Source organism: Myotis davidii, unplaced genomic scaffold, assembly GCF_000327345.1.
Source record: "Myotis davidii unplaced genomic scaffold, ASM32734v1 scaffold1608, whole genome shotgun sequence".
NCBI classification, from domain to species: domain Eukaryota; kingdom Metazoa; phylum Chordata; class Mammalia; order Chiroptera; family Vespertilionidae; genus Myotis; species Myotis davidii.
This window is the reverse complement of record NW_006299164.1, coordinates 149,410-159,740: the sequence shown is the minus strand read 5'-3', so window position 1 is coordinate 159,740 and position 10,331 is coordinate 149,410. Positions and strand designations below refer to the sequence as shown.

The 10,331-nt window shown below is 42.5% G+C and overlaps 1 pseudogene; it reads right to left on the bottom strand.

The window, feature by feature from the left end:
- Window positions 1-2,855: 2,855 nt before the first annotated feature.
- Window positions 2,856-6,497, bottom strand: LOC102766974 (annotated as a pseudogene).
- Window positions 6,498-10,331: the final 3,834 nt, after the last annotated feature.

Below are 10,331 nucleotides of genomic sequence, written 5' to 3'. Positions count from 1 at the left end.
GATCGAAGCCAGACAGTCCCGCTTCTCAGGACAGTGGGGAAGCAGTTTGAGTCTGGGACCCTAGAGACTCACCCGGCTCTGGAGCTCAGAGTCTGAAGCTCCCTCCAGATTGAAAACGCCAACCACGCCCTGCGCCGCCGCCCGCTCGGCGCACTCCGCACCTCAGAATTTGACTTCAGCACTGCGCCTCCTCTGAGTGTCCGTATGCTTTACTCTTTCCTCCTAGTTGTAGGACTTCCACTCAGCCAGCGTTCCTGTGGGTCTGGGTGATGTCCGTACCGTCTTTTAGTTTCACTTTTGAAGTGGTTGTTCGAGGCAGCAAACTCCGGCATTAACCTCTGCCGCCATCTTGGTTCTCCTCCATACATGGATTCTTACCTTCTAGAGGGAGAGACATGATGAACAAGAGACATAACATATACATTATATTGCCCCAGCTGGCGTGGCTCAGTTGGTTGGGCATCGTCCCATGCACTGAAAGGTTATCAGTTAGATTCCCAGTCAGGGCACATGCCCACGTTTTGGGCTTGATCCCCAGAGTGGGACATGCAGGAGGAAGCTGAGCAATGATTCTCTCCCATCATTGATGTTTCTATCTCTCTCTCTTCCTCTACCTTCTCTGAAATCAATGAAAATTATATAAAATTATATAGTGTGTTAGAAGGTGATTAACACTACGGAAAAAATAGAACAGGGAAGGGGAATGGGAAATAAGCAGTCTGGATGGGTAGACCATTAATTCTGAAAGAACTGACTATTACAGTGCCTTATTTTTTTCCATGCATACTCTTTCGTTCTTTCTTTCTTTCTTTCTTTCTTTCTTTCTTTCTTTCTTTCTTTTTCTCTTTCTTCTTCTTTTCTTTTCCTCCCCCCCCCCCTCAGAATTTCAGTTATTTTTAGTTAAAGAAAAACAGCTTTAAAGGACCTAAATAGACATTTCTCCAGAGTGGACATACAGATGGCCAAGAGACATAGGAAAAGATGCTCAAAGTCACTGATCATCAGGGAGATGCAAATTAAAACAACAATGAGATATCACCTCACACTTGTCAGAATGGTTACCATTAACAAATCAACAAATGACAAGTGCTGGTGAGGTTGTGGACAAGTGCTGGTGAGGTTGTGGAACCCTAGTGCACTGCTACTGGGAATGCAGACTGGTGCAGCCATTATGGAAAACAGTATGATGTTTCTTCAAAAAATTAAATATGGAACTGACCTCACTTCTAGAAATATATCTGAAGAAACCCGAAACACCAATCAGAAAGAATGTATGCACCATTATGTCCATAGAAGCACAATTTACAATAGCTAAGATCTGGAAATGCCAAGTGTCCATCAGTAGATGAGTGGCTAAAAAAATCTATGATACATTTATACCATGGAATACTATGCAACAGTAAAAAAGAAGAATCGCTTACCCTTTGAGACAACTTGGAGGGACCTGGAGAGTATTATGCTAAGTGAAATAAGCCAGTCAGAGAAAGACAGGTATCACATGATTTCATTCATATGTGGAATCTAATTGATGGGGAAAATAAAACATTTGAGGTGGGGGGAGAGTTAGCAATCTGAATCTGTGCCAGTAACCTAATGTACATTCCTGATAGCCTATAATTAAGTCACTGCCCCTTTCTCCACAATCTGGTCTTGCAAGACCGGTTTACCTAAGTACTACTCCCATTTTATAGAGGCCATAAACCATGAACAACCTCCAGAGGGGGTTATCAGCGCTGGCACCAGGCCAGGCCTTTAGGTGTGGTCTCTCAAGGCCCCCATCTCAACACACGGGACTTTTTGCAAAGCCCGAGAAAGGTCCGGAAGTCCCATCCCATATTTGGGGGACAAAGAAACCAACAGGTATAAAGGGAAAGCTTCCTCCATATTGGTTTGTTCAAGATTTGGAGAGAAACAGTCTCCCCTGAGTCACTGTACTGGTACATGTGAAATATCTGAAAATAAATGTTTTTTTCCTGTGTCTCCAAGTACTCCTGTGTGTTCTTTGGTCCCCTGGTAAGTCCTGTAACATAATAATAATAATAAAATAATAAAGAAAAACAGATTTTTCCAATGGCAACAAAGTAAACTAAAGGTCAGAAGGAAGCAGGGTGTGGGCTTCTCATAAACTCTTGCTTCAAAAAACCTGAACTTGAGGAAAGAGAGCCCTATCGGGAACTCAGGGGTGACCAGCCAGCAGAAGGATGACTGGTGGGATGGGGTGGAGCTGCAGCCCACCTTGGTCACTGGATTGGTCTGCATGGAATCTAAGGTGGTTTCCACGTGCCCATTGGCTTTAAACTGGACAATCTATGGTCAGGGCTGCCTGTCACTATTTGAGCCGACTAAGCAGAGACAGAGTTGAATCATATATGAACATTTATTCCAATATTGGTGGCAGTATTGGAGAGCAGCAGGTCATCCATAAAAATCTGCAACCCCCCATAAGCCAGCTGCTTATAGTGGGTAGGACAAAGATTACATGGGGAAGTAGGGATTACAGGTATGGGGAATAGGCAATGCGGACTGGGGCAGGACTCCATTGTTTGGGCAACAAGGTTGTTAATCTTTCCCTGATAATAGGCAGTTCTTGAATGAGAATGAACTGCATTCCAAGGTTGACTTCCTGGTCCAAGGTTGATTCTCAGGCATTGGGGAGGAGGGTGGCCTACAACTCTCAGCCAGGTTAGAATGTCCTTTCTTTAATCAGAACAAAGCAATCACGGTTAATAGAGCATAATTAATATTTCTTATAATGATAGCTAGTCCTAATATCCTGTTTTTGCCCCCAATAGGTTAACACTATTATTCTTGGGGGCATTAAATTAAGGAATGATGTGTGGAGCCAAGAAAGTGGCTTATTCAGTTAGATTCTGAATCAGAATCAGGAAATAGTCTTTATCTGTGTGTGGATGAAAGGAGCCACATGCTAACTTGACAAGCTCAGAGAAGGCCTGCATGGCGGTCTTGCAAACTCAGAGACCTAAAGTAACCACAAAGGATGGTCTTGTTGTGAGAATAAACAAGTCATCTTTTCTGTCAAAGAGCAGTTTAGACAGCTGCCATTTTGGGCTGCGTGACCTGGCAGCTGCCATGTTGGCCACATGGCTTGCAGCTCCCCCAGGGACTGCCATCTCGAAACAGCAAAGGCCAACCTCTCCCTTTGAATTAGCCAATCGGGAAAGACTGTGCACCTGAGCTCCAATCAAGAGCAAAGGACAGGTCACGGGTGTCAGGGATTATAAACCTGAGCAGACCCCCTGCCTGGTGTGCCGCACCTTCCAGACCATGTGTGCGCACCCTTCTACGTAGAAGTAAAGATATATGCCTTGCTGCTTGACTCCCAAGTATGTTTTGTGTTCTACCAGGACCCCTGACTTGGGGGGCTCATCTTATTTCTAACATTGTGGACGAAAGGGGCCCCATGCTAACCTGACAAGCTCAGGGGAGGTCTGCATGGCGGTCTTGCAAACTCAGAGACCTAAAGTAACCACAAAGGATGGACTGAAATTAAACTTTAACTAAAAGTAGTTATGGTGGGTAGTCACATCCTAGGCCAGTATCTTCACTGACAAGACCAACCTTTACCTTAACTGAACTTATTCTCTTTTTGCTTCTAGGATAACATATTCTTGAACTGTCAGGGTAACTTGTAACTTCCCTTTTTTCAGGACCCCTCAGGGCACAACCAAATGCCCTGAGCACCAGGACAGATACCACAAATTCTTCATTGTTATGTTAATTGTTGACTGTAAACTATCCTGCACCCACCTAAGTATGTGTCTATCATTTTACTCTTTATCCAATCCCAGAGGTCCCTGCCTCCACCCCATTTGTTTTCTCCCACCTCTCTAATCTATCACCAGTGGATTTATGTAACCCACCTACGTCTCCTCCTTTGATTGCAATTTATTTATATAAAAACCCTGGGAATAATGCATCATGACTGAGGCTTGACCATCAGAAGGAAGTCAGTCCTGCAGGGGTTGTCTTGGAAACGGCCGTGACCTCCCCGAGCTGTTTCCTGTGACGGCGAGGTTTGAGGCAGGAACTGGCCCTCGGAGTGTGGAGGCATATCTTTATAAAGTGTTTTTTTCTTTTCTTTTTTTTTAAAAATATATTTTATTGATTTTTTACAGAGAGGAAGAGAGAGAGATAGAGAGTTAGAAACATCGATGATGAGAGAAACACCGATCAGCTGCCTCCTGCACATCTCCCATTGAGGATGTGCCCGCAACCCAGGTACATGCCCTTGACCGGAGTCGAACCTGAGACCTTTCAGTCTGCAGGCCGATGCTCTATCTACTGAGCCAAACCGGTTTCGGCTTTATAAAGTTTTAATACATTAATATATTAATATATTAGAGGTGGTGGCGGTACTGTTTTACCCACAGCATCTACAGGAATTGCTGCAAATTTACTTCTTGGTGGAAGCACCTTTCATTCCCAATATAAATTACCGATTCCATTAAATGAAACTTCAATTTCTAGACTCGGTATAAACAGTGAAGATGCTAAAACTATTAAAAAGGCCCAACTTCTCATTATTGATGAATGCACCATGGCATCCAGTCATGCTATAAATGCCATAGACCAGCTGTGGGCAAACTACGGCCCGCGGGCCAGATCCGGCCCTTTTGAAATGAATAAAACTAAAAAAAAAAAGACCATACCCTTTTATATAATGATGTTTACTTTGAATTTATATTAGTTCACACAAACAATCCATCCATGCTTTAGTTCCGGCCCTCCGGTCCAGTTTAAGAACCCATTGTGGCCCTCGAGTCAAAAAGTTTGCCCACCCCTGCCATAGACAGATTACTAAGAGAAATTATGAATTTGAATGTTGTATTTGGTGGGAAAGTTCTCCTTTTTGGAGGGGATTTTTGACAATGTCTCAGTATTGTACCACATCCTATGCGATTGGCCATAGTACAAATGAGTTTAAAGTACTGCAATGTTTGGGGATGTTTCAGAAAGTTGTCTCTTACAACAAATATGAGATCAGAGAATTCTGCTTATAGTAGATGGTTAGTAAAACTTGGAGATGCAAACTTGATAGCAGTTTTCATTTAGGAATGGATATTATTGAAATCCCCTGTGAAATGATTTGTAATGGATCTATTATTGAAGCTACCTTTGGAAATACTATATCTATAGATAATATTAAAAATATATCTAAGCATGCAATTCTTTGTCCAAAAAATGAGCATGTTCAAAAATTAAATGAAGAAATTTTGGATTTACTCGATGGAGATTTTCACACATATTTGAGTGATGATTCCATTGATTCAACAGATGATGCTGAAAAGGAGAATTTTGCCATTGAATTTCTTAATAGTATTACTCCTTTGGGAATGCTGTGTCATAAATTAAAATTGAAAGTGGGTGCAGTCATCATGCTATTGAGAAATCTCAATAGTAAAAGGGGTCTTTGTAATGGTACCAGATTTATTATCAAAAGATTATGACCCAACATGATTGAAGCTGAAGTATTAATAGGATCTGCAGAGGGAGAGGTTGTTCTGATGCCAAGAATTGATTTGTCCCCATCTGACACTGGCCTCCCATTTAAATTAATTCGATGACAGTTTCCTGTGATGCCAGCATTTGTGATGACTATTAATAAACCACAAGGACAAAGTCTAGACAGAGTGGGCATATTCCTACCTGAACCTGTTTCGCACATGGTCAGTTATATGTTGCTTTCTCTGGAGTTCGAAGAGCATGTGATGTTAAAATTAAGGTTCTAAATACTTCAGCACAAAGGAAATTAGTCAAGCACTCTGAAAGTGTTTTCACTCTTAATGTGGTGTACAGGGAAGATATTAGAATAAGTTTAATCACTTTATCAGTCATTGTTTGCATCACTGTTGTTTTTATATTATGTTTTTGTTGTTTTCATATCATGTTTTTGTCGTTTTTATTTCCTGCTTCTGTTGTTATATCCTTTTGTTACTGTTTATTTATTAATAAATTTATATATTATTTTAATATACATTTTACTAACTTCCTTTCATCTCTCACACCTCTATTCTAGAGAAAGGGCAAATAGCAATATTAAAATATTTCTGCTAATTAATTCCCTTTTAATGTGCACGAATTTTGTGCACTGGGCCACTAGTGTATAATAATAGATGAAAAACTGCCATTCTCTGGAGCATTATTCCAATTCATTGAAATTCTGCTTCCTGCAATTGTTGACAGTTTGGCTCAAATAAACTCACAAAAATTCTTTACAGATTTGAATGTTTTTACGTTAACATGTGCAACCATAATTTAATTTTTCTTGGTGGCAATTAGAAGAAAGGTGAGGTCATTCTGGGGTCAATTTCATGCATGTGCTCTGAGCCTTCAAGATGAAGTTGTGCATGAGGTTGGCATATTGTGTGGTGGGACTGTTCTTGGTGCTCTTGATGGGAATTCCTTCTGTGTTCACCACAGGATTCCCTGAACTCCTGACTTGGAAGTCACTTCAGTGTCTCCTCCACCTCTGCCATCTCTGACCAATCTGGTAGCTCCATGTCGCCAGCCTCCGTACATATACTTTTCAATAAATGTTTTAATCCCAAAAATGACAGAGTGAGCCAAGCACCCAGCTCTTGGCCAATCTGGTTGCATCTCTACTGAAAGTTTCTCTACAGAATGGACTCCAGGCTCAGTGTAATCAGAATGACATTTATTCAAAGCACCTGGTGCAGGTAGACTGATTTTGAGAAAGAAATCAGTGGTGAATGGGGAGAGAGCAGGTTTTTTATGTGCTCAGGGAAAGCTTGCAGATGGCTTAAGGCTGACACACATATGCTGGTGCCAGACATCCTTCCTCAGGGGGTAGCGGAGCGGGGGTGCTGTACAAGAGTTACAGTCTTCAAGAATTTCTGTAAATTAGCCACTCAAGGGGAGCATGTTTGTGCTTGCAGAATGAGCTTTCCTTTGTTAGCCCTTGCTAAGTTAGCCCTGTTTTTTTTAATTAACCCTTTCCTCTACTCCCACCCAGTTGCTCCCCAGGCAATTGGAAACAAATCTTAGATATCACACCCTTCTCTTCAGAACAATACATTATTTTAATGTAATTATACAAGATGTGGGAATATTTTTCATAATAAGATTATGAAATTTGATTATGACCCAACTGTATGAGTTCAAAAAATACTTAAAAAAGAAAAGGTAACTTCAAGTAGGATAAAAGGGCAGGCACCAACAAGCCAGTTTCCTCTCCCATTCCGCAATTCTCCTCAGAGACCATCTGTAAATTCCTGGAATTACATCCCATGCTGTGTGCTCTGATTAAAAAGAAAAACAAATATAAATGGGTTCCAGAAGGTCCTACCATCTAGAAGATAATGATTGGAGAATAATGACTCCCAGGAGGGGCATTTGGGGAAATTACAGGGCATTCTGGTGTCACAGTAAGGAGGGGTGCCATTGGGAAGAACCATGCACAGGACAACGCCACCCAGTGGAGAACTGTCCTGATTCCTCCTCCTGTAGGAGGAAAGCCTGTTTATCTGAGCCTAGATCCCAGTTCCATTTTGTGTGTAAATATCAAGTGTGTTAATAGACACAGAACTGCCCACGTCTGCAACTACTGCATCAATTGGAAGATTGTCCTTGGCTTGGTTAGGACTCTACTAGATGTTCTTCAATTAAGAAAACCAGAAAGTCTCTTCACCCAGGCAGTACCAGAGATGGGCTTTATGGAGCTTCAGGAATTTCACATGGAGGGACCAAGATCCTGGGGAGATATCAGATCATCTGGGGAGATTTTTTAAATGAAAATCTGACTTTTCAGGTCTACATGTGAAACAAATTTGAGATGGTGGTGGAGGTTGGTTGAAGATTATAAATTTCTCTCCTTTTATTCACCTTTCTATTATAGTTAGGGTATCCTATATAATAAAAGGGTAATATGCAAATTGACCCTAACAGCAGAACAACTGGGAAAGATTGGTCACTATGACACACACTGACCACCAGGGGGCAGATGCTCAATACAGGAGCTGCCCCCTGGTGGTCAATGCGCTCCCACAGGGGGAGCTGTGCTCAGCCACCAGCCATGCTGACGGCTGCTAGTACAGCGGTAGTGGTGAGAGCCTCTCCCGCCTCCTCAGCAGTGCTAAAGATGTTCAACTGCAGCTTAGGCCTGCTCCTGTCTGGCAAGTGGACATCCCCCGAGCGCACCCTGGCTGCCAGAGGGATGTCTGACTGCCAGCTTAGGCCCAATCTCCCGGGGAGCGGGCCTAAGCTGGCAGGTGGTTATCCCCCGAGGAGTCCCAGACTGCGAGAGGGCACAGGCAGGGCTGAGGGACCACTCCTCCCCACCCCAAGTGCACAAATCTTTGTGCACCAGGCCTCTAGTTTTATTAATAATAGAATTATCTGTAGAGGTAGTTTTCATTATCTAACTATTTCATTTCAAGATAATAAAGGTATCCTGAGAAATTGTTATAAATGGTGGATTGGCCCTGACTGCTACAGGGACAGGGACAGCAACAAAAGATGCAGGTTCATTTCCCCGCTGGAGATGCAGTGGGGAGATTGGGAGAAAACCTGCCATCCCCGTGTATAGAAGTAGAAAGTTTCGGAAACTCTTGGTCTCTGGAGATGGGTCGGTCCCACAGATAATTCCAACTGCATTAGAAAAGTCATTCCTGCCCCAGGCTCTCCTGCATGACTGGTGTGGCCTGGGTGGCTGCATTTTGACTCTAGGAATATATTTTGATCTTCAAATAGAACCTTTATGTCAAGGGAGAGTTGGGAGGGAGGAGGAGGTATACAATAGTCAAAATCTGTGCTTTCAGAGGGCAGGGAGGGACTTGGAAAGAGAGTAGCCCTGGGTGGGGGTAATCAAGCTCCCTTTTCATGGTGATTCAGGCCTGAAATGCCATTATTCCTGGGGTGGGTGGTGGCATGGGAAGAGAGGGCTATCAGTGTAAAAGGCTCTCAGCTCCCTGCCTAACGCAGCCTCTAGGTCAGCAGTTTTCACCCTGTGGGTCACGATCCCTTTGGGGGTCAAATGACCCTTTCACAGGGCTCGCCTAAGACCATTGGAAAACACATAAATAATTACATATTGTTTTTGTGATTAATCACTATGCTTTAATTATGTTCTGTTTGTAACAATGAAAATACATCCTGCATATCAGATATTTACATTATGATTCATAACAGTAGCAAAATTACAGTTACGAAGTAGCAATGAAAATAATTTTATGGTTGGACGTCACCACAACATGAGGAACTGTATTAAAGGGTCGCGACATTAGGAAGGTTGAGAACCACTGCTCTAGGTGGTCAACAGCACCATCAACTAAAAAACAAAAAAACCCCACAAAAACCACAAAACTTCTTTGCCCTAAAGAAATAATTCCTACTGAAGCCACACTTAGGAATAATCAAGACCTTAAGAAAGGTTCGCGACTGGAGCGGTGGGGAAGAGGAAGAGGGCTTAGAGGGGATAAATGGTGATGGAAAAAATAAAATCAAATTAGCCATAGCTGGTTTGGCTCAGTGAAGTTAGAGTATAGGCTCACAGACCAAAGGGTTGAGGGTTCGATTCCTGGTCTTAGTTTCTATTGCACATGCCTCTGTGCCATCTTGGTTTCTACTGCACATGCGCCCAGCATACCTTAGTTGCAAGCACATGCAGAAGACAATCGATGTTCCTCCCCCACTCTCTCTCTCTTCCCCCTCCACTCTCTCTAAAAAAATAATCAATGGAAAAAATATCCTCGAATGAGGATTTAAAAAAGGGAAATTTAAATTAGAAAGAAAAGTTCAGTCAGAGCCGGTTTTTGAAGTTAAACACACCAACAAAATAAGAGGCTTTAAAGCCTAAAGCTTTGTCTACCTGGAGGGTGACAAACTTAGCAGGCTTTAAGAAAAAAATTGGGCCAGGCAACAGGGTGGAGGGATAGAGATTTATACTGAAGTATTTTTGGAGGAAATGATATGGTGTCCAGGATTACTTAAAAATAATCCAGTGGGGGTGCTGGGTGGAAATATAGATTTAAAAAAGATTGACCACAGCCTGGCTGGTGTGGCTCAGTGGTTGAGTGTTGACCCGGGACCCAGGAGGTCACTAGTTTGATTCCTGTTCAGAGCACATGCTTGTGTTGTGGGCTGGATCCCCAGTAGGAGGTGTGCAGGAGGTAGCTGATTGATGATGTTTCACTCTCATCGATGTTTTATCTCTCTATCCCTATCCCTTCCTCTCACTCTAAAAATCAATAAAGGAAAAAAAAAGATTGACCACAAATTGCAATGAACACATGAAAAGGCACTCAACTTCCTTAACCATCAGAGAAATGCAAAGGAAAAGCACTACACATAAC